The sequence below is a fragment of the Leucopleurus acutus genome (assembly GCF_964270905.1).
Source record: "Leucopleurus acutus genome assembly, chromosome: 13".
NCBI lineage: Eukaryota > Metazoa > Chordata > Mammalia > Artiodactyla > Delphinidae > Leucopleurus > Leucopleurus acutus.
In genome coordinates, this window is record NC_139155.1 from 62700578 (window position 1) to 62727980 (window position 27403).

General features: G+C 53.2%; 1 protein-coding gene across 1 annotated transcript in view; it reads left to right on the forward strand.

Moving 5' to 3' along the window:
* Nucleotides 1-7456: 7456 nt before the first annotated feature.
* The window catches only part of LDLRAD4 (low density lipoprotein receptor class A domain containing 4), a gene marked incomplete at its 3' end in the record, with an annotated part of 302663 nt that continues 282716 nt past the window's right edge, over nucleotides 7457-27403 (forward strand). The window contains 1 exon segment of the mRNA XM_082853053.1: nucleotides 7457-7710.

Consider the following 27403-nt stretch of genomic DNA (forward strand, 5'->3'; position numbering starts at 1 on the left):
TTCTAGAAGCCCCCAAATGTCAGTGCCCCCATCAGGCTGCCCAGGGGCCTCGTCCTCCTTTTGCATCACTCTCCAGATCCCATCCTGCTGCCCTACACGAAGTTGTTGTGGACACATCAAGGCTTTGAATTGGTTTCTGTCAAAAAGGCTTGCCTGCAGAGTTCAGAGAAAGAAAATCTTCACTTTGTTAAAGGCCACTGGGTCTCCTGGGCCAGCAGCTCGAGCCCCTGGCCCTCCTCTAAGCTGAGCAGCTTTGGGGCTGCACTCTGGATGCGGGGGGAGCGGCGGTGAGGTCCCAGCATCGCCCTGGGGCTCCTCTCACGCCCTACATCCGATCAGAAGGACCTTGGAGTGGCATAGTGAGTCCTCGGGCATCCGTTGTAGCTCGTGCTTCCCGCCCAGTGTCCACCAGCTGTGTCTGAGCTCCAGCCTCCCTGCCTGGGCCTCTCACAGTGACCTGGCCCGGCTATTTGTCGGCCCCTCTCCTGGTGGCTCTCAAACACTCGGCCGCATTCCCCGGGCCCCGGCCCCGGCCCCGCCCAGCAGCCTTAGCCCGAACGGTGCCGGTTCCTGGGCACCTGGGTCAGCTGACAGCAAACCAACCTCTGTGTTGGGATGAGTGTGTGAAGAGTACAACACAAGGCGGGTGAGGACAGGGGTGAGGGTGCCAGGGGAACAGGAGAGGGGACTGGGCAAGAGCAGCCTGGCTCCGGAGCCAGAGACCAGAGTGCCGGGCTGGGGGCAGGACTTTGGGTTGGGTCCCAGGAGATGGGAGCCCCCGGAGCTCCTGGTATGGCCTGGTCAGGCTGCCCATGGGGACTGAGCACAGAGAGGAGGGGGAGGTTCGGGGCTGCTGGTGGGAGAGTTGGTGGCTTGGATGAGGGAGATGGGGGTTGCTGCTGAGGAGCACTCGGATTCTAGATGTAGCCACCTGAGTTTCCATCCAAACTAAGTCCACAGTCCAGCCAGGGGAAACTTTTAAAACTCAGAAAAATAAAACCTGAATCATTGCACATCACTCCCTCGTTTAAAACTGGGCAGGAGACTGGGGTGTGGGGAACCCCACCCACAGGGCAGCAGCAGTCAGCTCTGGCCCTGCCGCCGCTGGGAATGAAAGGTTGAGGAGCTAGGTCTTCGCATTTCTCCAGAGAAGCAGAAATTTGAAATCTTTAGGTGAAATCTTCCTACTTTTACCCTTTAAAATAATGGAGGTCAAATGACACATGTTTTGAGGATTTGACTTCTGCTCATAGGAGGCAGTCACGAAGTTTGCTGGATGGAAAAACTGATACTCCTACAGCTTAGGTATCTTTATTATTATTGTTGGTCTTCAGACTTTCCCCCTTGACACAGCGGAGGGAAAATATATGGCAGTGGTGGTGGTTATGAGGGGAGGGGTGACGGGGAGGGAGGTGGGTACAACCCCAGGGTGGGGGATGCTTCAGATCCTCTGCCATGGGCTCCTTGCTCCGTCTGCAGTCGCCGGGCCCTGTCCATGCCTGACTCTAGGAGGTGAGGATGGGGAAGGGGTGATGGTGAGGGCAAATGACTCTGGAGGGACTGGACTTGCAGCCCGGGCTCTAAAATGATGGGCTCAGAAGATGTTCCTGCTCCTGGCCCCGATCTGGAATCAGACACTGCTCGTTGTGAATGACCAATACTGAAGCATCCACAGTGGTTTCAGCAGCAAGTTATTTTATTGGTTTTAACTGCTTTTTCTTCCAATAACATTATGCTACATGTGTGTGTGTGAGGGGAAAGTGATACCCCAGCGTTGGAGACGCCAGGATGGGCAGCCACTATGGACGGCTGTCTTCCAGCCGTGGTGTGGCAGAAGGACCGGGGCCCAGCTCCCCGGACGTGGTGGTCATGTGATTTGACACATCATTTAATATACGTGAGATCCAAGGTTTGCTTTAAGGATGAAATAAGTATGTAACTTCTGGTCGGGGTGCCTCTGTGCTCAACAGAGGGCATCGGCACAGAATTATTTTAACATAATGGACCTATTTCTTCCTCTTGTACAACAAAGACTCTTACCAGAATTCCCAAATTCTACTTTGATTTCGCACTGATACTTTGATATACTGTAAATAATATGCTGTCAGCCATTGAAATATGAACCTCTCAGCCTACAATTCACCCTGTCCTGAGTATTTATAGGACTAAGATGAATTTTAGGACTGCTTCAGAAGGGCAGCTGCTCATGCCCAGTGATTACGGGAACATGAGGAAGTTTGCCGAAGAACCTTTCCAATCAGTTTACTGACACCTGAAAGGTCAGAAGGAGAGATTAATTTATTTTTGTTTCCTGTTAATCAGTCTCCTTGGATTAAACTTTGCAGTCATTTAAAACCTTTCATTATGGTTTTAATTTACATTTCCCTAATGAGAGAGTACCTTTTCACGTGTTTACTGGCTATTTCATACCTTCTTTTGTAAAGTACCTTTCAAATAGTTTGACTGTTTTGGGGGGACACCTTTCCTTAAAGAAGCTAGATTGGGGGTTATGTTCTCCACAAACAGTTGATCTCTGGCTGAGACGGGGAGATACCCTGGCCCACGATTCTGTGTCGGTCAGGGTTGGATCACAAAAGCAGAACATTTGTAAGTGACACGGAGTCGGTACTTACTACAGGCAGTAGTGGTAGTGAGCAGCGCACAGAAGGGCACTGAATCAGGGCCTGGCAGGACTGGCAGGTGGGCAGGAAAACTGGCTGTGAAGGGGGGGCAGGGATAGACGGGCACTCACAGCACCACTTGGGCCCACAGAGCAAACAAACCCTGTCTGTCTTTTGTCCCTTCAGCCTAAAGGACACAGGCGACTGGCAGAAGGTGCTGGCGTCCTTTGCCACGAGGCTGTGAACGCACCCCTGACCCAAGACAAGGGGACGAGGGGACACAGGGAGAGCAGGTCAGGGGTGTGCGGGCTGCTTGGTGCCTGGCGCCCTGCGTTCCTGGCAGGTCCTGGCCACTGCTCGACCCCTCCTTCCGCGTCGCCCACAACTTTCTCTATGGCATCCCTAACCTGCCTTAGAAAAAGACTAAAGAGGACAATTCAGGTAATACAAACTTTAATGTTTTATGAAGTGGACCTTTTAAATTGCAAAATGGGGCAGAAGGCAAGAAGCTCTCACAGGATAAAGAATAGAGAACGAAGAAGAGACAAAGAGGAAGCACGCAATCAGTGGGGGCTGCAGAGCCCGCCTTGTTTGGGGTGAGGAGGCCCAGAGCTAGTAGTGCATCTGGGGACGGCTGGCTGGATGCCCTGCATCTCTGGTCAAACGAGTGCTTGTAGGACATGAAAGTCATCTACGTTTCGGTGTGCTGACAGGTCACCCCAGGCATGAGTGTCTCCATCTTCGGCCTAGAAATTTATTTCAACACTTGCAACCCCAAGGAAGGGAATTCCGGGGAGCACGGACCCCTGTGGCTAAGTTGACCCAGTACAAAGTCACCGGAGAACCTGTCCCTGCTGGCAAGGATGAGAAAGGGTGAAGGAAGCTGATAGTTACTGAGGACATTTTGGGCCAGGTTCTGTGCTGAACTCACTGACCATTTGTACCCTGCTGACTGACCGTGTGTCAGAAAGCAGTGTGCTAGGGTGGGGGCTGCAGCAGCCACCTTCTACCCAGCTGCTGGTCACTGCAACGGAGAGCAGGCCCCAAACTCAGCAAAGGACCAGCCAGCCCTGAGGGGCTCTGCTGGACATGGGGGAAGTGGGTGGGGGTCACCATGGCACCAGAGGAGGCAGAAGCTGTGAACTGTTGTGGCTTTAACAGACCAAGGAAACTTCACTACACTTTACTATCTGCAGGTGGTTTGAAAATAATGTTCATCGCTCAGGAGTTGTTCCATCATTTTTGATAACTGATGCGTAGCAGCCACACCTAAGTGCATCTGGATGGACAGTCTTTGAGGTGATTGTTTACATCTTTTACTTGCCGTATTCTTCCTTTTCCTATACCCGCTCCCCTTCAAAGAGAGAGAACAGATGTTTTTTGTTTGGCCCAAGGAGAGTATTGCAGCAAGGCTGAAAGCAGAAGTCGCCTGCAAAATGTTTTCCTTTCTGTCTTTGGTGATTTAAAATCTACACTCATAGAGGGGGGAGTGAGGTTTGTGGGTCCTGGAGCAGTGGGGGCAGCCAGATCCCAGAGCGGGTATTTGCATGGAGATGCGGACATGGCCAACCTCACAGCAGATCAGGTGAGGAGGGAATTGTTATCTACAGTTTACAGATTGGACACTGAGACAGTTTGATGGTGCAGACAGCACAACAAAATGTGCCCGTGACACGGCTGAGACACACGGGACAGAGGCCTCCCTCCTGGAGCTGAGCTCATCCGTGTCCCGTCCCGTGTATTTATCTGGATGGGGTTTCGCTTCCCCAGCAGAATTACCCTCAATGCAAGCATCTCTCACTCCTTCTCCATTTCTTATTAATTTAAAAGGTACAACGAGTAGGGTGGATCTTTTTTGGATAGCTTGAGTCCCATCCAAATGTTATACATGAGATCCAAATAACCGAATTATATTCTCCGATTCACATTTATCTTGCGGTTGGTTGGGGCCCTCAGAATCTTTTTTCAACATTTGCTCATGGTTACCCTTGTATTTTTGTCTCCTTGGATGACTGACCTTCTGTAGACTAAGTACAGTCGGGATTTAATGGACACCAGGTAAACTGCAGTGGATTTATACTGAGAAAGAATGTTTCTCACATCCCACTCCTTGAAACCATTTTCAGTTGATTTCCACCCAGTTTAGTGATATTTTACCTCAATATTATTTCTTGTCCATCACAATACGAGGCTCCATTCATTTCCCCGATCTCTCTGGGGCCCTTCCTAAGCAGTAGGTGCAGTTCTGGCCGCCACGCACACATGTGCTCCACTCTTCGGAGCAGAAGCAAGTGCTGCTCTCCTGGCCTCTGCCTGGGCCCTTGGCATGAACACAAGAGGTTATTAACGGTCAGGTGAGCTGGCGGATTTTACAGAGAGCAAACGTGCATCCAGACGCCTCTGGCTCTGCCACTGCTGTGGCGAGTGTGTGTGTGTGTGTGCAGGGCTGTGGGAGGGGGCAGCTGAAATGCAGAACAAATATGAGGACAGCGTTCCTCCCATAGCTGTTTTCCAGAAATAGAAACAGAGACCTGCACTTTCTAGTTATAAATTAGGGAAGACAGCAAGAAATGGGAATGCAGAATGAATTAAGATTCATCATAAATGGTAAAGCTGAGGCTAAGATGTAAAATTCGGGTCTCAATTTAAGAGGGTTAAATCGTACGCAAGGAAATGATGCCCAAGTGAAATAGAAGAACAAATTGTTTCCTGTTCTTGGAAAAAACATTTTCTCCACTGTCCATGGGCAGTTTCAGGTTTAGAAGGAAAACGCCATTTCTCTGTTGACCTCAAGAGGGCAAGAAAACAGTTTCTCCAACCCCATAGCTGCTGTTAGTTGGCACATTAAATATAGGCTAGCAAGTAGATGCTTGTCAAGATTCAGATTACCTGTATTAAGCACTGATTAGCTCACTTCTCATTTAAAGAAGTTTTCCGTGGAGGCCAGATTCAAAGCTGTCCCACTGCTGTAGACACTCCTCATTTCCCTGGGGCCTGGGACTCCCTGGGAGCTGGGCTGAGCTGAGCAGGAGGGATGTCAGCGCGGCTGTAGGTGGCAGTATGGTTCAGCTCCTGCACTGTGCATAGCCAGTTCGGGATTTTGTGGTCTGGAGACAAGTTAATCTTTCACAGCCTCAACTTTCTCATCTGTGTAATGGGGAAGACTAGCTGCCACAGTTGTCCTGAGGATTGAATTAGATAATCTCTGTAAAATTCCTAGCACAGGGCCTGGCACAATAAATGGTAGTTAATATTGTATCACCTATGAGCACTGATCAAATCCTGCACAGCAGTTACCATCATAGCTGAGGACAGCTGAGAACTGTTTAAAGGAAGTTGAATTAAGCTAACATTTCACTAACTAAAATGTTACTGATAAGTTAATGTAGATTTCGAAAGATTCTTTTCTCTGATATTATGGAAGCATGAGCTGGTCAACTTTTGGCGGGGAGGTGGAGACATTGAAAATTAGCTGCTTTAATTAGCTGCCCTTCTGTTATACCCTGCCTGAAACCCCAGACTGGTATATTTTGATATGTCTGCTGGGGGGTTAATTTTGGCAATTAATTTGTCTAATTTTGGTGGCTGTAATAAAGCTGGGTTAAAATGCCCGTATGCTGTGGCAGTAACCAAACCCCTATCAAACACAGTCCGGTTGGCCAGTGTGAATGCTAGTACTTCTGGAAGACAACATGTATACTGTCCGCACTCAAGTGGAGTTTAAGTCCCAAAGGCCTTCCTAGGAGAGATGTAGGTCCTCCAAGGAGAAAGGGTCGCAGTGGTAAGAATCCACCTGAACTCCCCATCTGGGAAGGGGCTGACTAGGTGGGGATAGGAGGATTCATCCGTCCCACTAAGGGCCCTGCAGCCCTACTGTGCATCGCTGCTAGTGCCAGAAGGCCGGCTGCCCGCGGCGCAACCCCCCTCCACCCCCCGCCGCCGTCGTCTCCCGGCTCCGGGATGGAGTTCCCCGTCCGGCCGGCGGTGGGCGCACGCCCAGCGAGGCCGAGCCGAGCCGCGTGCGCAGCCGGGGGTCCCGCGGCCCGGGCGCCCGCTCGCCCAGCTCGGTGCCCGCGGCCCGCGGAGGTCAGCGCGGCCCGCGCGGGGTCCGGCCAGCCCACCCCGCCCCCGCCCGGCTGCCGCCGGTCCAGCTTGGAGGGGGATGGGGAGAGCGGAGAGGCCGGCGGACAGTGAGGCAGACGGCGCGGAGGCGGAGGCGGCACCCGCGGCACCGTCTCCCGCTTCCCTGCTCGGCGCAGCGGGCCGGCCGGCCGGCCGGGCCGGGAATCTCCTGCGAACCGGGGAGGAGCTGCCGCCGCCAGGCCGGCTGAGCGTCCGGGGAGCGTGGAAGGGGGCGGGGAACGCGGGGAGCCGGGGCCGATCCCGGCCCTTAAAGCAGCCCCCCCCGCGCCCCGCGCGCCGGCAGCCTCACTACAGAGCCGCGGCCGCAGGTGAGTGCCGACCCAGAGCTCCGGCGTCCGGCCAAGTTCGGTGCCGCACGGACCGGGGGCGCGAGCGGCAGGACTGGGCGCCGGAACTGGACATCCGCGAGCCAAGCCGTCGGCGGGCCGCCCCCCACCCCCGCGAGTCCCGGCGGCGTCGCGGTGGGCACGGCGGCGCCCGGGGCGCTCCCGGGGGCGGGCGCAGGAGGGCGGTCCCCACCGCACAGTCTGCTTCCCGGTGCCCCGCACGGTTGTGCGCCACCGCGGCGGGGGACAGCGTCTGCGGGCAGGTTGTGCGGGCATTGCCAGAGTTTGCGGAGAGGGAGGCGCAGAGCGGCGGGACCCTGGACCCCGCGTCCCGGGCACCCCGCGTCCCGGGCACCCCGCGCGCTGAGCAGGGCGCGGGCCGCAGGGGCTCCAGCGGCGGCTGGGAAGCAGCTTGTCCCGGCGCCGCTGGCCCTCAGGCTGAGCCCCGAGCCCGCAGGAAGCGGGCGTGGGCAGAATTTCTGTGACCCTCACGGCGGAATAAACAGGAAGCGACGAGCACCCAGCCCAGCCGCCCTGCCTTTGTTGTGCGGTCTGCGGGGCGCAGCGCAGAGGACGCCTCCCGGGACCCCCGCCGGCCCCCCGGGGGCTAGGCGCGCCCCGTAAGTGCGTCGCCCGATTCCTGGGCTCGGTGCTGGGCAGCTCGCCGCGCTGGCCCCGAGGGCAAATCCTTGGTTTTAAACTTTTTTTTTTTTTTTTAACTGGTAAAGGAGGAGGCTTCCGATTAGGCGGAGGTTTCTGGAGGACGACGGGGACCGCGGCGGGGTGGGTGGCACCTGGAGAAGGCGGGTAGGTCGGGCCGCTTCCCGGGTGAGCGCGCGCGGGTTGGCACAGCGGGAAACTCGTAGCGAGCTGGGACCCAGACGCAGGAGTGATTACTGAGTGCTGGTGGACACATAAACTAGCGTAATTTTTGTTTTCCCCAGAGACTCTTTTAATTAGCTAAAATTGGATAATCCTGATTTGCTTCTTTTCTCTTTCTCTGTGTTCCATCTACTCCCTTCTCCTTTCTAATTTTTTTTTGGCAACTTCGCATTCCTGGACCCTTCGCTTGTAGTTCAGTGCTGCTTTCTAAATGTTAGTTATGATGGTGGTAATATTTTTGGATGACCTACTGTGTGTAGGTGTTGTGGGATGAGGTGAGGTAAGCTGCACCGTGTTGATTCGAGAGCTGCTGTTAGTAGGCTTCTTGCAGTGGAGGTGGGTGGCGATGGTGAGCCACCCTGGCTCTTGGAAATATGTGGTCCTGTGGCTGGCATGGAGGTTGGTGCAGCCCTGGGGGCTAGACCAGGAAGATTCCTTTTAAAATGGTCCTTCCGCCTGTTTGGCTAGCTAAGAGGGTGTTCTCCTAGTCTGTCTCCCCTGAAGCTGCAGGACAGTGTGAGTTACAGGACAGGTCCTGGAGGATCTGCACTGAGAAACTGCCATTGCATCCAGTCAGGCCTGCATTTGCATAGGAGTGTTTAGTCTTACCAGGACTTATATTGCTTCTACTGTCACCTGTACATTTGCCCTTGTACTCTGCACTGTTCTCTTGAACATGTTCTTTATGTTCAGTGAAGGGTCATGTCAAATTTGAGTCATTGTACAAAGGAGTAGATCTGATTATTATCCATGTACATGTATTGAATTATAATAGTTGGTTTCCTATCCTTGGATGCTCTTTGATGGCTCTTGCAAAGAAGTGCTTTTTAAAACATGGGGGTATATTCCTCATTATCTTTGAGAGCTTAATTCTTTTAAGAGCTTCACTTTGCTATTGACATTGAGCACACTGTTAGGAATTAGGGCTGAGACTGTAAGTGCCAGTAAGGGATTTGCTGCAATGGACTTGTAGCTGCCTTCCTCCCTTGTTTTAAAAGCCCCCTCTAATTTCTTAACATTCTGCTGTTACCCTCGAAAGAGTCTTGGCTGTGGTTCTAGTTTGTGGAGGCTTGTATTTACGATGGAGAAGGCTTTTCCCAGCAGGTATTAGGGCTGTCTCTCGAATCCTCTCTGGGGCCCTTTGCATGACCACAGTCCTGCAGAGGAACCCAGCCAGTGCCAGCTGCTTATTAAGGGATTTTGTGCCCATTTGTTGGCGTATTGTTTGAGTCAAAGTCTCCTGCCCCCACTTGCCAGAGTATATAGACAAATATTTATTCCCACCCCCCCAATGCTGACAGTGCTCTAAGAATAGTTTTCTTGCCTGGCGCTGGGAGCAGGACCCGCCCGCCTGCAGAGGTGTTTACAGTTTGGGCCTGGGCTGCAGTGTGGGTTGACTTAGCAGCCTGGCATAGCGGCCCGCATCTCCTGGGACGTGGTTGGCTTTTCCTCAGGGCTGTTGGAGGGTTGCCTCCCAGCCTGACAGGAGCATAGGGAGGTGACGGTGACTTAGTGCTCTGGGTGCGGTTCCTGGCCTGTGGTCCAGCAGAAACCCCTAAGCTTGTCCAGATCCCTGTGCAGTCACTCCCATGGTCTGGGCAGGAGGTCATGGCTTTTTGTCATCACGTAAAACCAACCACTCAGCACTCAGGGCAGGAACACTGGCAACTGTGACTGTTCAGATCTTCCTGGTGGCCCTTTGCAAGTTTATTCCTATCTTTCTTCTGTGTCTGGGCTTATGGCGTCTCTGTGATGTGTCTGTTCTTTTGGGTGAGAGTTAATAGAGAAGGAAGAAGGAAATGAAAAGATCATTCCATGTTAACCTGGAAAATTTTTAGAAACGTTTGACGTACTTCATATAGATTTGTGGCTATTCAATGTAAACGGTGTGGAATGCTACGGGGTCCCCAGTGCCCTCTCTCCCTGCTTCCACCCCCTCCTTTTTTAGGTCTCAGAACACTCTCCTGGAAGCCAGTATTTTCTCATGTCAAAGTGACTTTCTGCCTACATGGGATTTGTTAGCTTAGAGTTACACCGTGACCTATACCATGGGTGTGATGGAAAGTGAATCTTCAGTTTTTAAATAGCAATGTATAGCTTCTGACTCCATCTGAAAATTTAGGCCACAAGACCTGCCATGTATTAGGGAGATTTTTTGGTGGCATTATTAGCTTTATTTTTAGGCAGCTAGGGGACACAGGGGAGCACCTGTACTATTAATTGCTGTAGAAATATTGGGTTCGTATTTCCCATTAATACTGTTTTTCTCTCTATCATAGGAGGACTTGAAAATAATGTTTGTGTTGTCTCCTATCCATGTGATTTGAGTATGGATTGCTTTTCTTTGAATTTCCACTAAAAATGGTACTTTGGCCTTTTAAGCTGTTTTTGTAAGGACTTTTCTTTCCACCAGGCTTGTTTTCCAGATAGGTCTTGGAAATTACGAAGAACATAGCTATAATTTCTCCCTTGATTGGCAGCAGAGCGCTTTCCCGGACAAAAATAAGGCTGCTCTGTGCCAAATGGTTGACTTTTCTAGAATAAAAACTCTAAAGGGTTTGCAAAGAGTCCTCTGGTTAATATATTGGCATTCCCAGAACCCACTAAAACCCCGGCAGCCTGCCAGACACCACTTAATGAGGACGCAGAGTGTCTGGCTCAAATCCCCACGAGCAGAAGCGGGTGGAGGCTGCTGTCCACACCCTTTATTAATTTTTAATGACCGTACTTTTGTTTTGCAGATTTTGCTCTGCACCCCCTCGAGACCAACAGACATGGGTGCCACCCCTCCCCCACTCATTTACTCATTTCCTTGGCATTGGAAAAGTGTTGAGACTTTCAAGGTTTAGAATCCTGCTGAGGGATCATTTCTGTTTGCATGAGTTCTTTTGTGGTTGGCTTTCTTTTTTTCCCATTCTTTCTCTCCCAGCCCTGCCCCCACCCGCCTTTATTTTGGAAGAGGAAGAGAGAAAAGGAACAGAAAAGGAGATAACTTTTTTTCTTATGATGCTTTATTGTCTGCTGGAAAAAAGAAGCACTTATGAAACTTTAAGTTTGTCAGACAGTTTATATGACAGTGCAAGTTGGTGCTTGCCAACTTCAGACAGATTGCTAACGTTACATGACGGGGATAAATAAATTACCGCTGTGAGCGGTGGGCAGGGCCTTGGGCACCCAGGAGCATGCAGGATGTGCAGTACGTGGGTGTGTGGAAGGTCTCTGCGCGCTGCCTGGAATTCTGTGACTTGCTTTGGAAGCGAAAAGGGTGTGTCTCTTGCTTTTATTTTCGCCAGGGCTGCAGGCGGCAGAATCCAGGGAGCAGCTCTGTATTTTTCCCGGCCTGGTGGCCCTGCCCCTCAATGGCCCCTTACCCCCATGTCTCCCCTCCTCTGCATCAGGGGACATGGCACCTCGTCTTCCATCCACGGTCCAGCTTCCGATGAAACTAAACTTTGGCTGCTGTTCTTTCTGCAGGTGCAGGCATTGAGAACAAATTGTCTGACATAAGTGTGTGAGCTGCCTGGGAGGGGGCTGGGTGACACTCCTTGGGCACAGTGTACTTTCATCCCTGGCGTGTGGATAGTCAGCTGGCAGAGTGACAGGTGTAATGAACTTAATGGTCTTGCTCTAGTTGCTGGCGGACACACTGCTTGTATTACAAAGCCACCTCCTAAGTTGGGCCCTGGCCAAATGACTCGCAGGATCTTCTCTGTGCAGACAGGATTCAGAGCCTGGACTGGCTAGGAATTGGGTGGGTGTGAGCGACATGGTCCCTAAATGGACCTAGAATTTCTCTTTAAAGTAAGCCTGGGGGCTTCCCTGCTGGCGCAGTGGTTGAGAAGTCCGCCTGCCGATGCAGGGGACGCGGGCTCGTGCCCCGGTCTGGGAAGATCCCACATGCCGAAGAGCGGCTGGGCCCGTGAGCCATGGCCACTGAGCCTGCGCGTACGGAGCCTGCGCGTCCGGAGCCTGTGCTCCGCGACGGGAGAGGCCACGACAGTGAGAGGCCCGCGTAACGCAAACAAACAAAAAAGAAGTAAGCCTGCTCTGTCCAATTTGCAAAAAGGCCCCATCCCATCCTACCCCCCCACCCCACTATCCAGCCATATTGTGGGGTGTGGCAAGGTGCCCCCCATCCCTGGGGTTGTGGATTGCAGGCTCCCAGTGCTGCCTCCTTGGTTCCCCAGAAGTGGACTGGGCCTCTGGTGGCCAGTCCATGGTCCTGGGACCAGCAGCCTCTGCACAGAGTTGGGAGGGAATTTCGAGAGTGAAATCCCACTGTTCCAAAGGCAGAAGGCCAGGCCGTGCTCGGGAGGGCTCCCCCGGGCAGTGGTCAGAGCGACAGCAGCACCGCCCCTGTGCCAGGCTGTCCTTAGCGTTATATTAGCTGATTGAAGCCCCCCAGCAGCCCTGGGACGTGGGCACCGCCACCATGCCATTGGCACACAGGCAGCAAAAAGCCTGAAATGCCGGAGTGAAGAATCGCTGTCTCATGAGCAAAGGTGGAGGTGGCCACGTCACGCTGGGGCCTGGGCTGTGACCCTGGGGCTGGCCCTTCCTCAGGGACCACTTACGGCGGGCGGAGGGAGACCAAGTCTCTCCTCGTCCCAAGCAGGGCCCAGGGCTCCTCCTTCTTTCCTACGTTTGTCCATGGCTCTGATTTACACCCCACCTCCGGGCCCCACCCCCATTTCTAAACCCTGCTCCTGTGCCTGTCCTGCCTGTGCTCACAGCCTTGGTTTCAAGAATTGGGCCATTGGTGGCTCTGTTTTGTCCATGTTGAACCTCGTCATCCCAGGAGGAATCAGCCAGAGAGTTGATGCCTGTGGTCCTGGGCTCTGTGGAACCACCTCCGCTGGTCTTCTCTGGGTGAGGTTTGTCGGGTGTCGGTCCTGTCTTCCGAGGGGTACCCGAGGCCTGCGGGGCTGGACTGAGGTAGCCCAGGCCCTCCCGGCTCAGCAGGACCCAGCAAGTCCCTGAAAGTGGGGTGAAATGAAAAGATGATACATCTCTCAGATTCTCTGTCTCACTCCAAGGGGGAGTGGATTAATCAACCACATGTATCTGCGTGCAGTTCTTGTGTTCATCCCAGACAGACCTAAGTGTTTGAGGTTATGGGGCCTGAAGTGAGGCCCCAGGAGGTGCGGATGTCCGGGGTCCTGCAAGACGGCTCCCCAGCCCTTTGCAAACCTTCCCACGGCAGCAGGTGGGACCTGGCCCCTTCACACCCCTGAGTGGCTGCGTGGTGCCGTCCCCTCTGAGGGGATTGTGGTGGCCACACACTGTGGGGCCTGGTGGGCCTCTGTCTAATTTGGTCCCTGGGGTGGGGTTGGATGGGTGCTCTTTTGCGTTGGGGTCTGCACTGGCCTGGGAGAGTTCCTGTCTGGTCCCCCTGTCAGGCATATGGGGGCCCGGGTTGGCCCTAGACCGGGTTCCACCCTCTATTTGAACCTGACTTTATTCCAGAGATTCTTTCAGGCCTGGCTGAAACCAGTGTCATGGATCTAGTCTCTGAAATCCTTTTTTTTCCTGATTATATACTTATTGAAGATAATTAGGAAACTATGAAACGAAGAGAAAAAAAAAGAAAGAAGAAGAAAATAAAAATGACTACAATTACCTATAATTCCACTACCTTTAGAGATGACCTCTATTTACAGTTTTGTAGATTCTTTCCAGACTTAATTATAAAATCATGCATCAAACTTGTATACTTTTTATAAACTTAACATTCCATCCTGAACATATTTTCATGTAATTTAAATATTCTCCAAAAATACCACTGCTGATGACTATTAAATTCTACTCTGTGGTTATATTGTTTTTTTTTTTTTTTCTAAGCCCGTTTTGGGACGCTGAGGCTGTTAGCAGTTTTCCCTATTATAAATAATTCCGCGCTGGACATTCTGATTACGTCCTTTGGATAGCTTCCTCAAGGAGGAGGTGGTGGGTATAACTTTTAGAGGCTCCTCCAGAAGTATTACCAGTTGCTTCTCAGAAAGGCTGGGACACTGCACACGGACACGGGGGTGACTGTAGTCTTGCCAGTGCTGAATATTGTTATGAAAAAAATCTTTTCAAGTTTGGCAATGAAATGGTATGTTTAAATTTTTCTTCCCATTCTTCTGTTGTGAAAATCAGGGCATGGCATCTGGGGATACACAGGTGAAGAGAGTTTTGCTGTTGCTAGAGCTTTGCTGTGGGCAGATGCAGTGATTTTAGTGGATGCTTCCAGCATGGAGATAAGACCTTTGTGCTGTTTTAAATTCGAATTAAATGTACTCAAGAACTTTGTGCTATTTTAAATTGGAATTAAACCTGCTCAGGTAGGTTAAGGGCACGAAACAGTCTAATAATACATTTTAAAATAAAATTACGGGATTTTATGGCCAAAGACTATGCTTGGTCTTTCCCCAACATCCTCACCCTAACCGGCTGGGTAACGTGGGCCCCGGGTGGAGGGATGAGGTGGGGGAGGGGTGGCTCGGCAGCAGCTGCTTGAGGAGCTTTGTGACGCTTCCCTCAATCCTTCCTCTCCCTTCTCAGCGATCGCTGTTTGAGATCAAACTCTTCCCTGGCCTTTTGCCCAAGGATACCAACATAAAATTCATTTTCTTACTGTTTCACTCGATGGCTGACGGGAGACACCTGGCCTGGGTGCCCTCTGCTGGGAGCCTCTCCCTTGGTCCCCTCTATGCTTTCGCAGACTTCTGTTTCCAGCCTGAGGGTGTTGGCGCCCACACTGGCTGCTCCGGAAGCTCCAGAGAAGGAAAACCATCTCAGTATCGTCAGTACGTTGCAGTTAACTAAAGTTGGTTTTGTTTTCCTCGAAAGGCAGCCTTTTTGGTTGAAAGGTTGGGAACAGCTGGAGGGAGCAAGACATGACACCTGCATCTTGAGGTAATTGAGCCCCAATTAGCTTGTTCCGGTCACACACACCTTTGTGCGTCGGTGCTGGGGCAGGTGTGGGTGCTTACCACGCCCCGGGGTGCATGCTGGGAGCGCCCGGCACTGTCGGGCGTGGCCTGGTGAGCAGAGAGTATGGTCCGAGGGGCCCAGGTGGGCGCTGGTGCTCGGGTGAGTGACCCCGGCCCTCCAGGCACAGCCTGTGGGGAGCACCCTGGCCGTTGTCTTGTCTGCTTGGTCCCCCTGCTGGCCATGTGGGCAGCCACACCACGCTTTCCAGGTGCAAACACACACTGGACGTGGCTAGCAGGGCAGATGGGGCCAAAGCCCTGGAGGTGGAGCGAGCAGAGGAGTTCCCAGGGAGTTGGTCATGGAATAGATGTCATGGAATAGGTTGCTGACACCCCTTGTGTCCCTCCGCGTTGTTTGCTGCTGGCTCGTGTGTGCGCGGCTCACACACTTGGGTTTAATCCAACCTGGTGTGCTCCTTCAGCAGGATGATAGAATGCTGGAATCTTCCAGTTGGAACAGAGGGCCTTTCTGGACATAATGCAGCATGATTTCAAGGTTGGGTAATGTTTACAGCTGGATGGCTTGGTTGAACTATTATATTTCTATGACTTTGTCTATTAAGATAAATATTGCTCCCTTCAGAACTTAGCTTTCATCCTACTGGTATTTAAATATAAGAGTCACAATCTTTTACTTCCAAACTAGAGGTAGGTCCTGGGATTTAACTCTTTTTTTAATCTGAAGAGTAATGTAAAAATAATAAATATATATACACAGTCATAACTATATAACTTATGTAGTAAATTTAGTCCAGAGAAAACATAGTGTTTATTTCTGATAAAAGAAGTTGGCTGTTCCGTGGATTGGAGATTTTGTTATTTGATGGACCTCTGTACTGAGTGCTTCGTGTGAATGTTCACGCTTTTATTGTTATAACGTGGTTCATACACTGGATTTTAGGAATTGGGGCACATTTATGTGCCTGAGGGAACGGCTCCCGTTGTGTCCTTGGCCACCCAAAGAAGCAGCATCAGGGCCGTAGTGTGGGCCTGAGCCGCCCAAGGGGATTTGTTGTTCATAGCGCGCATACGCATCACCTCCTGGTTTTGAGGAAAGTTTTGCTGTAAGGGGGTTGCTTTTGTCTGTGGCTCACAGCCCCCCTGCCCAGCCAAGCCCCTGGAAGGCTTGTGACCTTGGGGAGGTCAGTTTGCCCTTCCCTAAAACAGCCATTTTCCTGCCTCTTAGGTTTGCAGGGGATCAAACGAGATAAGGCTCATGTAGACCAGCAGGGAGGAGCCCAGCGCTGCCTCAGTGAGAGCTCGGTAAAGTGTGGCTGCCTCCAGTCAAAGGAGCATTTGGGAAGCACCCACCCAGCCTGTGAGGCGGGGACCCCGCTCCTTCCCCCAGGACTCAAGGAGCAAGTAGTCTGGCACAGGAAGCAGCCAGCGGTGAGGACAGGCACTTGTAGCCAAGCCCTGGGTTTAAGAGCGGGAAATGCCATCTGAGCCGTTCGTTCATCGGGAAAGATTGTGTACCTGGGGGAGGGGGGGACAAAGGCCGCTGGGCCTATGAGCTCTGACGGCCTCACGCGCCCTCCCTCCCCTCCTCCTCTGCTCCACGGGGCCCCGCGATGTCCGAGCACACGGTCCGCTCTGGGCAACCTAGGAGACTTCAGGGAGAGGCTGGCTTTGGGCTGAGAGGTGGCCAGAGACCGGTTTGCGGGGCGGACAGCAGGGAGAGGGTTCCCCTGTCCAGGGCTCTCAGAGCTGTGCACGCTGGGGTCTAGAAGGCACAGACAAGGGCGTAAACCTCAGTACAGTGTGTGCGGGGCCCTGCTTCCGTCCTCACGTGTGTAGTTTATAATCAAGTACGCATGACCCGTGTGTGCTGCCCACACTTCTTTGCTCACAGGAGGACGTGTGTGAACAGTTGGGGCCACTGTTGGCAGTGGGACCACGTGTTCAGGACCTGCCGCGAGGGAGCAGCTGTGGTGGGGAGGGCTGGCACCGCGGGTCCACAGTGACCATGTGGCTCCTGTGTTTAGGGCTCTAACGCACCCCTGCGGGAGGGCGCAGGGAACCCTGTGTGGTGGTTCGTGTGTAAGGGCTGGCGACACAGGCTCCATGGCCCCTCCCCCAACTTTGCAGCCCTGGCTCCTGTGTGTGGCCCCTTTTCCTGAGTCTCCAGGCGGTGGGAGCCGGGCGGATTTTGACGCGATTTGGTAATGTGCAATGCTGGCAGGACAGATTTGTCGAGAGAGCTGACTGTCCAGAAGGTGAGATGATTTACTCAGTGGAGCAGGTCAGTGAGTACATTGGGTTGTAAGGCCGAGAAACGCTGGTTCTCGTCCTGCCCGAGCAGAACGTGGGTTGTGGCTGGAGCTTTGCTGGTGAGACCCCATCTGGACAGGCGGCGGGAGCAGGTTTGGGCTGATGTGGCGGTAGAGGGGGCTTTCGGGGGAGGGGCACAGGTGGTGGGAAGAAGTGGCACTTGACCCGTGACCGTGACCTGCGTGGTGGAGGGTGGAGAGGCAGGAAGAGGGCTTGCGGATGAGCATGAGCAGAGGTGGGACTTGGAGGCATGTGCGGCGAGGCGCCGTCGCTGTCACCGGTGGGGACAGTCGTGGTGCTGCGGAGAGGTTGGCAGACTGAGTCTCTTGCAAAGTTTCTGCCCATCTTTGCTGAAAACCGAATCAACCAGCCATGTCGGTGAAGAGAAATGGGTCCCTCGGGACACCTGATTGTTTGCCCTGGGGGCCCTGTCCTGGCCTCAGCTCTCCAGTACTGGGTACTTGTTCACATTTCACAAAATGCGAAAATGTTCGTGCTCCACGCAGCTCACACCAGGGGCCAGGCTTGTCACTTTCATATGGTGACAGTAGTGGCTTCTATTTGCAAAACACTAACTTTTTAAAGCTCTTCACAGACAGCATCTAATTTCATGATCCTTGGCTTTAAGGAACAAACAAATAATGAAGCGTATGTGGAAGTGTAATTGATCTCTAATGCGGCTGTTTGCTGAATGTGGGATTCAAATCAGAGTGTATCTTAATGTGCAAAACCTCCTGGGAAGAGGTGGCTGGCAGTCGTTCAGGCCGCACGGCGGGTGGTTTTTTGAAGGGACAAGGCTTTGCAGCTTGCTGGATGGGCGGGAACCTGGGCAGCATGATTTTGAGAGTTTAGGGCAAAACACTAGTCAGACTCAGAAGTACAAGGCCATTTGAGGGCTGTGCTGAGCAGTCGTTTCCCCGTGGTTGTGCAGAAAAAGACATGGGGTGAGGTGAGGTGCGTGGGGCAGCCGCTCTCACCTCTGTTCTTAGAGGAAGGTGTGCTGGTGGCCCTTTGTGGCACTTAAACTACAGCAGGTCCTGGCAAACCTGGAGTGTCGCCCGGTGGTCGCAGTGGAGCCGACGTCCAGCAGTGTGTCCAGTGTCCTTCAGCCCCGGCTTCTTTTCCCTAATGTGGCGTGGCTGCTGTCCTGGTGTCCGTCTGTTCAGCTGTGGATGCAAGTTACTGCCGGTTCTGTCTCTCTGCTTCTAGCAGAGTAGTTTTCGTGCTGCGTTGGGGCCCCTTTCAGGTGACATAAGGCAGCCCCAGCCCTCGCGGTGCCCGGCCTCCCCTGTGCCTTGGCCTCCGGCAGTTCTTCTCGGCTCAGTTCTCCTCTTCTATGGGCACCATGCGTCCTGTCCCCTTCTTGGACCCCAGGTGGAAGCCACGCTTGCTCTGCAGTCTTCTGCTCTCTCGTCTGCAGTCCCCAGAGGTGCCATGTTTCTCCGCGAGTCCAAGTGTGTCCCGAGCTGGTGATGGAGGCAGAGGCTGCAGGGTCTCCTGCTTGGACACCCACTAAACCACTAATGAGGGGTAGGTGTCGCTCAAAGGTTTAGGCAGGAAGGAAGTGCTTTCCGCCCTCCTTGGGGTACTGAGTCTGTGGGATCAGTAACTACTGCAGAGGGTCAGCAGCCCACGGGGCATTCGGGGGACGGCCTGACCTTGAAGGACGGTGCGGGCAAGATGGCCCCTCCTTGCTGAGCCAGGCGCTTGTCTCCTGTGTTGTTTGGATGTTCTCTGCTGTTGGGTCGAGTGGTGACTGTGGAGAGAAGGGGGCAGGCGGTTGGCAGGCGTGATGGGGACAGTGAGCAGAGCCTGGTGAGCCGGCGGGGGGACTGAGTGCCCCTTATCTGAGCCCTCCTTTCTTTGACTCTGCCACTGACTCTGGCGTGGTTTTATTAACAACTGCCTTGTGACAAGACGTGGTTGGGTGCTTGGTGATGTGGCCAGGAGTTGGGGTTGGTCTCAGAGTGGCCCTCAGTGCAGTCTCCCCCTCATCTGTCAGTGGGGAAGCTTTCTGACCCCAGAACCTCCCACCCACGCCTGGAAAGCTTAGAATTCTGTTGTGTGGATTGAAGTGGGCTCTGTATTATGTGGAGGCTCTTGCCCCAGACTCTGACTTCACACTCATGCCCGACTGCCCAGTGGGGATCTCCAAGCCTGTGTCTAGAGCCATGTACTTGCCCCTCCCCACCCAGTGATTCACACACACATCTTGGAGCCCTCCTGGGCTCCCCCAAATCTGGTCACTTGTCACCGTCGCTAGTAGCTCAGTGTGTCCCTTCCATGGCCTCATGCAGGGCCTCCCGACTGGCCACTCGCCTCCCCGCCACACAATCTGCTTTCAGCCCAGCGGCCGTGTGAACTGGGCCAGGGAACCTGGGATTCGGCTGCTCCGCCTGGCCCGGGGGTCTGGCCGCCATCCCCTGAGGCTCCTCACCATCCAGCTTCACCCACAGGGCCTTGTGGTTGCTGCTGAAACCCACCCGCCAGGGCTGTGTGTCTGTCTCTCACTTCATTCAGGCCTCTGTTGGGCATCCTGCCCATACGCTGTCCTGGTTTCCTCTGTTTGTGCAGGGGGAGGTGCCCAGGACCGCGAGTGCAGGACTGGGGAGCGCGTGCTGGACACAGCAGGACGGCAACTCCTGGGGGCCGGTGTGGGCACCGGGGGTCCCACCACAGTCGTCAGGGGTCAGGCCGGGCCTCCCTGCAAACACACGGTCCTGCCGGAAAGGCTGAAGCAGAGCTGCAGGCTGGGGGGTTGAGTGGGGTCTGGCACAGCTCAGCATCCACATTGTCCCCCTCCCCTCGCCCCTCAGGTGTTTCCTCACCTACATTAACTTTTATTTTACCATTTTCCCCCAAAGTGACCTACCCGAGAGAGAAGCGATTGTTTGCTTGACCTGATCTCGCTCCCCTACCCCCCCACCCCCCGCCAGTTTAACCCGCTGGCCAGATAAACTGCGGACGAATGAAATATTATCTATTTGTTTCAAGCAAATTAATCAAACTATAAAAGATCATCAGACTTGTTAACTTTATTAAGATCATCATAGGTAGAGATTTTCCCTTTAGACAAAGTGTCTTTATTATTTTCTTGGTTCTCCTTAGCTGTCTTCTTCTGTTCTTGGGATCAGGAAAAGTTCCAAGTAGAGAAAATTATCATCTGTGCGTTGTTTTTCCATCTTTTCAAAGAAGACTAAGTCCTTGACGGGTACTTGGGAGCCTGACTCATCCTCCAGACACCTGACTGTGCTTTTATTCTGGTGTTAGATACGTCTTCTTGAGTTGTGTTTTGTTGCCTTGGATTTAAAATCCACAAGGATGTGAAAACTAAGTATTTAGTGGAACAAGGAAAAAATCCTGAATAAGACAAATTCCGGTTAGTGGCAAGTAACACTGTGGTTCATTTCCGCTGATGGATTTCAGCCCTTGTGATGTGTCACCACACACTAGCTGTGCCTATGGTGAGGTGGGGGTCTCCCCACGTCCAGGGGACACATCTGCGGTCCTGCCCCGACCAGCGGGGGTTGTCTCGAGTACCGATCTCCACTTTCTGCCTCCGTCAGGAATCTGGTTGGACTGATGCGAGCACACGCGCCTTCCTCTGGAAAACAGGCTGCAGGGAGATGCACCAGGACCTTAAAAATGGATGTCTCCATTGTAGCCCCGAGGGAGATTTTGAAATCCCATCTTTTTACCTTTTCCGTATTTGCTACAATGATCTTTTTTATAGCAAGAAAATCACCAGTGAACTTGATTTCTTCAGGCCATGGAACAAAAAGTCAGTTTCTGAAAAACTGTGGAAAACAATGTGATGTGTGTCTTTTTAAGCATCTTGGAAGCATGGAGGGAGTTGCTATGGGGACGGTGAGGTTTACTCTAACGGAGAGCGGCTCCATCTGGCACCACACGTGCCCCCAGTGCCCTACGTACAGCGGACTTTCTCCTTGATGTGAAAACAATTACATGCAGAATCATGATTCCATCTTTTCCCCTCAAATCACCATTTGGCTTTGATCTAAGAGCAGCCTCTGCCTGCTCTGTGCCTGGGGTCAACTGGGGTCACCTGCGAGACTGCCCTGCCTGCCTTCTGAGACTCCATCTTCGCTGCTGGAGCGTCCTGACTGGGTGCCCAGCGTCCGGTGTGGGTAGAATTAGCTGCTGCTTCTGCCCCCGTGCTGGCATCTGCACCCCTCCCGCAGCTGCTCAGAACCAACATGGTCCCACCTTGATCTAGAGAAACGGTTGTAAGTGTCTGTCCTGGGTCACGGTGGGGACGTCGTGACTCGAGCAGTAAAGTTGTTTCCTGTTTGAGGGAGAGCAAGGCAGAGCGACACAGAGAAGGGGGAGGGGCGTCCACAGCTGCCCCAGAGGAGGAGGCTAATGAGCAGGTTGGAGGCGGGGGTCCTAGAGTCCCGGTGGGGGACTCCCTGCCCCCCTGTGTTGGGGCTGTGCTTGCTGTCCATGTGGGGTGTGGTCTTAGGTCCGGCTGAGTTCCGGTTCCCCCGCCCAGAAGGTGGGGTGATCGTGACCCTCAGGCGTCTGCTTCAGGGACTGGGGACTTGGGCTTGTGGGAGGCACCTTGCCCCATGTCCTGCCATCGGCTGGTCCTGTGCTTCCGCGGTGTCCTCCCCATGCAGATGCCCTGGTGGCACCCACTCCTCTCGTCTAGACGCCATCTACAAAGGAAGGCCGTGGTGACCGACGGGCTGGGGCAGGGACTGGCCAGCATGCCCTGTCCTCCTGCCTTGGAGACGACGTGGTAACTTCCTTCGGAGCCGCAGGGTCTGGTGGAACGAGGGTGATTCTGCTTTAATGGGAAAAGCAACTGGAAGACATTCAGGAAATGTGGCTTCTTGTTCCCAGCCCCTTCCTTCAGTGGACACTATTGCTCGACCACCCTGGGTCAGGCACCAGTCACTCAAGACCTCTGGCCTCAGTTTCCCCACTGAGAGCCCCGTGCCAGCCTCCCCCCAGCACTCCCCACACAGGATTTCTCTTGATGGATTTTGTTCATTTGTGGGGCTGCGTTGTGTGACGATCATTCGCATTTTACAGATGAGGGCACTGAGGCCCAGAGAACGTTAGCAACTTGTCGAAGGTCACATGTTGTTAAGATCTGTCTCCGAAATGAGCGGCTGCCGTGGAGTCTGGTACTCCCCAGGGAGCCTGCTTCCTCAGAGCCCCGGTTCCTGGGCTGTTTATGTAGGAAAAACGGGTGTCGGGGCGGAGCTGCTCGTGCTCCATCCTTGCCCGTGCAGCACGTGCTCTGGAAACCCACCCAAATCCCAGGAACTGCTGGGAGGTGCAGACATGACAAGGCTCCCAGTGTCTGCCTTTCCCGAGTTGGAGGGGCTTCTGGTCACGTTTCCACTCAAGCACGGGACGGATCCAGGGTTTCTGTCATTATCTGGGGCAGAGACCAGAGGCAGAACTCTGAGGACGCCTGCTGAGTTCACAGAGAGGCAGAGACTCCGCTGTCTGGCTCATACCCAAATGTGTCACGTCCTGTCGGTACCTCCTTTGCTCACCTGGGAGGACACTGGAGTTGCCTTGCCTGCAGTCCTGGATGTCCGTCTCTGAAGCTCCTTTGGATGGAACTGAGTTCTTTATTTGGGCGGCAGATTTTCACACAAAAGGAAGACTTCTGTATCTTTGCTGAGTTTCCGTGATAAACTGGGTTGTTTCAGAGTTGGTGGTTAGTCAAGAGCAAAGGTGAGTGAGAGAGACCTTGAACCAGCGGGCAGTGCGAGGGGGCGGCGCGGGGCCCACCGACCAGGTTCCCGTCTGTGGAAATGCACACCCAAGGTGCGGTACTTTAAGGGTCCTGCAGAGACCGAACAAGAAGACCTCTGGGGTGGGGCTGAGACCGAGCCTGTACTAGGAGTGTGGACCCAGCGCTGCCCGGCACAGCTCCTGAGTGTGGATGAAAGGTGTGTGTCCTCGACTGGCTGGCTGGCGGGGGGGGGGGGCCTGGGGGAGGGGAGCAGGGACTGGAAATGTTGACTCAGCTAATCCAGTGAGAACAGCCTCCTGGGCTATGGGATTTGAGGGAATAAAGAGTATTGATGGGACCACTTAGAAGTTTAAACAGACTCAGTTCTCCTTTTCCCCCATGTTTTGTGTAAGGATTTTGGTGGCTTCTAAATATGCTGCGCTGAATGGCATTGACGCCCTTGTAAATTCTAATTAGCTGGTGAATTACTTAGTATGAATTTTGATTAGTTAGGATGAATTATAGGTATTAATGAGCAAATGAAAGTTCTGGTGTCCAGGTGGCTTTGAATAGTCTCAGAAAGGCTGCGCTCTCTTTGCACACTGCGTTCTTTACCCTTAGAACCCAGCGTGGGGTGGGGATGCCTCGCTCTCCTCGCTGGTTTGCGGGGCTCCAGAGCCCTGTGTGCCCCCCGCCCCCCAGTGTGCCGCGTTGGGGGGCTGCTTCTAGTGGGCTGGTGAGGAGAGCTCAGAGGGTATCAATCTTCCTTTGGCCTCACCATGTTCCAGACAGCCTTGCCCTGTGTTTAAAGAGGAGTGGTTTGAAAGACCCGACCCAGACCCATTTCAGTGATGGAGATGGGTCCCATGCGTGGCCAAGGAAGGAGTTCTAGGAGGTCAAAGGTTCATTTACACGCAGAGCAGCTGGGGCGGCCTTGTGTGGTCCAGTTGCAGGTGCTGGGGGCGCAGGCTCCTTGGCCCGGCCCCTCCCACGTGCCCTCTGCAGGCTCTCACTCCCCCCCACCGCCCCGCCTTCCTTTGCGTTCTCTGGGAGGTGCTGCCTCCCCGCCCCTTCCCATGAGGTGCCCCATGTCAGCATCCCAGGCCGGCATGTCCCTGCCCTCCCCTGTGCTCAGAGTTTGACCATAGTGTGTGTGTGCACGCCTGCTCACACCGTTGTTTCCCACTTGACTGTTCTCATACCTGCCTTCCACACAGACCACGACCTCTGAGCCCTCTTCTATATTCCAAGTACCCGGCGCAGGGCCTGGCGTGTAGTGTGTTTGCAGAGATGCTGGAGAACAGATGGAGGAGACACGGCCAGCGCTGGGGATCAAGGCAAATGGTGGTTTTCTTGTGATTTCTGCCAAAGAAAGCATCAGCCTTGCTTCAGGCAGACCTGGTCCGCGCTCCTTCCTTCGTAACCCTGTTCACACCTCACGTGTAGCGACCCGAGGACAGTAAAGTTCCATGGGGGCCACAGCGGGTCCTGTGTAATTTCCCGCCGTCTGTGGTTGGCGAGCTCATCCTGAGTGCTCCTCAGGGGTGAGTCCCAGCAGGTGTCACATCCAGCATCAACCTGACGAAGAGGTTCTGATACTTAGAGAATTCACATGGGGCAGAGATCCCACCCAGGGATGGAGGTGGCAAAACCTTGGCAAAATTGACTTCCTTGTGGTCAGACGGTGTCTCAGGAGCAGAGCAAGCAGCCAGTGGATTCAGGCCCTGAGGCCTTCCTGCCAAAAGGCTGCTGTCTCTGGGTCTTGATGGTCAGCCAGCCTTGCAGCTTCTCACCCCAACCGACTGGTGGGCAGGTGCAGGGGCGACCCTCGGAACCTTGGGGTCCCTTCGAAGTCGGTGCCAGCAGGGGCAGTTCCTTCAGATGCCTTGCTCCATCCTGGCCCCCGTTCCCCTCACACCGGGCCTCCAGAGGCTGGTATCCTGGGACCTTACTGAGCACTCTCACTGGGGGCCCAGGTTACAGAGATGATCACCTGCTGTCTGCTGTGTCTCCGTATTTTACTGTCATTTAACATGAATGTTGCAGGGGTCATGGTTCAGACTCTCATGTCCACAGAGGTAGGCTGGGCTCTGGGGACATGGACGGGTATACACGTCCCGTCCGCTACCTGCAGGAGACAGATGTCCGGAAAGGCTCCCGTGGCCTGCCGCCCTCTGATGTGGGCATAGGGCTCAGACCCTGCAGTCTAGCTGGGGAGTAGCTCGTGTCGTGTCTCTAGAGGATGCATTGCGGAGGTCTTGGCCTGTCCCTCTTGCACTGGTGGCATTCTGTTGATTTCCTTGTGCACGCCCAGCTTCTGCCAGGAGTGATTTAAAGATAGCTACAAAAATACACATAAACTTAAAATCGTAACAAAAGATGGAAGGTTTTAGGGAAGAGAAAATATGAGTTTGAATAAGCAAAGTACTTCAGACATGTTGACTTGCAGGAACCCTTTATTTATGACTGTCTGGGAAAGTCCATTGAAACAATTCTGTTTAGGATTTTGGTATTTCAAGTTTTACTCAAGAGAAGGAAATGTCAGGTCACCGCAGCACCAGTTCACATTTCTTCTACAGTTTAGGAATTGAGGTTTGAGATGCAGAGGCCGTTTAATTCCTTCTGGTGTTGTGGTTTCAGGCCTGGAACTGTTTGGGTGATTAGTGATGTCTGATCATGATGGGTGGGGGCACAGAGAGGCAGGCAGGAGCTTCATAACTTTATTCAGATGCAGAAGCACCTTCAAGCACTTCCTAATGATTTTCATTGAGAAATGGATCTTTCAGAACAATGATACAGAGATTGTTAGTATTTTACCTTTAAAATATGGTAGTTGTGGCAGAGGTGTCTTTTATGTGGTAGGTAGAAGAAGTGTTTTACTTGACTCTAATAAAAGCAGCTTTCCAAGTCGTTTAGTTCAGTCTCTGGCCTTTCACTCGGCTTGATATCCGGTCGGAGCCCCGGTCGCCCCCCTCTGCTCAGGGAGCAGCAGCCCCAGCCCCCAGCCCCGAGTGAGGCCTCGTCTGCCGTCTGGCGGCCCCTCTTCCGAACCCTTCACCTTCGTGTCTTTGTCCCCACACCCCTTGTTCTGAAGCCCCTCTTTGAGCGGCTTGGAGCTGCCCTTTACATCTGAGCACTTTGTGTCTGATGTAAACCACTTTACACCTGGACTTTCTAAGGGGCGAGGCCGCCTTGCTGAGGGCCAACTGTCCTGGCTTCTGCCACCTTCCTTGGGTGCACTACTAACTGTCCACTGGGCATAAAACCATCTCTCAGACAGTGTGGAGGAACAATGAGACAAAATGTGGGCACAGCCCTTGACACTATGTCAGCATCCATCCATCCAGTCCACCCACTTAGCTAGCTATCGCTTATTAAACTTAACTGCCATAAATTAAATTGATGTTATGGTAAAGGCCCCAGTTTTCTCTGTTACCTGCGTATTCTTCTCTTTTTGTTATTATAGTTACTAATTAACCTTTGAAATCTTTAAAAATTATTTATTGGTCCACATGGAGTGTATTGTGGTTAATACAATCACTTTTACACCTTCAGGAGTTGCCATCAAAAGCTTAGGGTTGTCTTCCTGATACACACGTACACACACATGCAGACGCATACATTCATGTATATGTTTAGATTCACACACACATACACACACACACACAGTTGCGCACACGCACAGCAAGCCTTATGTGTGAGTGCTCCTGTGTGGAGTTTGTACTTCTTGCAGAGCTCACGGGTGGACCCTGTGGTTGGGATTCTGTAGAACTGGTTGGAGTGTTCATTTAAGGTTACATTTAATAAGTTTTTAGAAAGCATGTATCATATGCTTCACTAGCAATTTTGTTAGGCATCCTGGGGAAACAAAAGAATGAAAGCTCATGAATTATCCGTGTCCCCTGGACCTTCTCATTTTGGGGGCTTTCCTCTCATGCACACGAGGTGCTGGGGCGGTGCTGTCACTGGCTCACCTCTGTGGATGCCCCCCCCCCCACTTTATTGGGTGGGCTCCGTGGGTCCCATAAGTGGAGCTGTGCCTGAGTCAGGGCCTCAGGGGAGGTGTGGGTAAGGGTGTTGGGCGTTTACTTCCCTGCCCAGGAAGAGTCCCGTGTTGTACCCGCCCCCCCGCCCCCCTGCAGTTCCACACCCTGCAGGGCTGACTGTACTATGGCCCCACCATGGGAGGGGGCCAGCCTGATTCTACCTGGCCCACCCCGGTGGGTCCTCGGTCAGTGCCAGTCTCTGTGGGAGGTTTCAGGTAAGACAGGCCAGTGAGGGAGACAGGCCCACGCGTTGGATTTAAGCCATGTCAGTTTTGGGGCCACCTGAGTTTTTTGCTGAGTTTCTTCTGGCAGGAAGTACTACTACCCCTAATTAACATTCACACGGGCCTTGGCCAAATGCTTACTGCACGGGTAGCAAGCGTCGTTATCCTTGCTTCGAAATGAGGAAACTGAGGCTCAG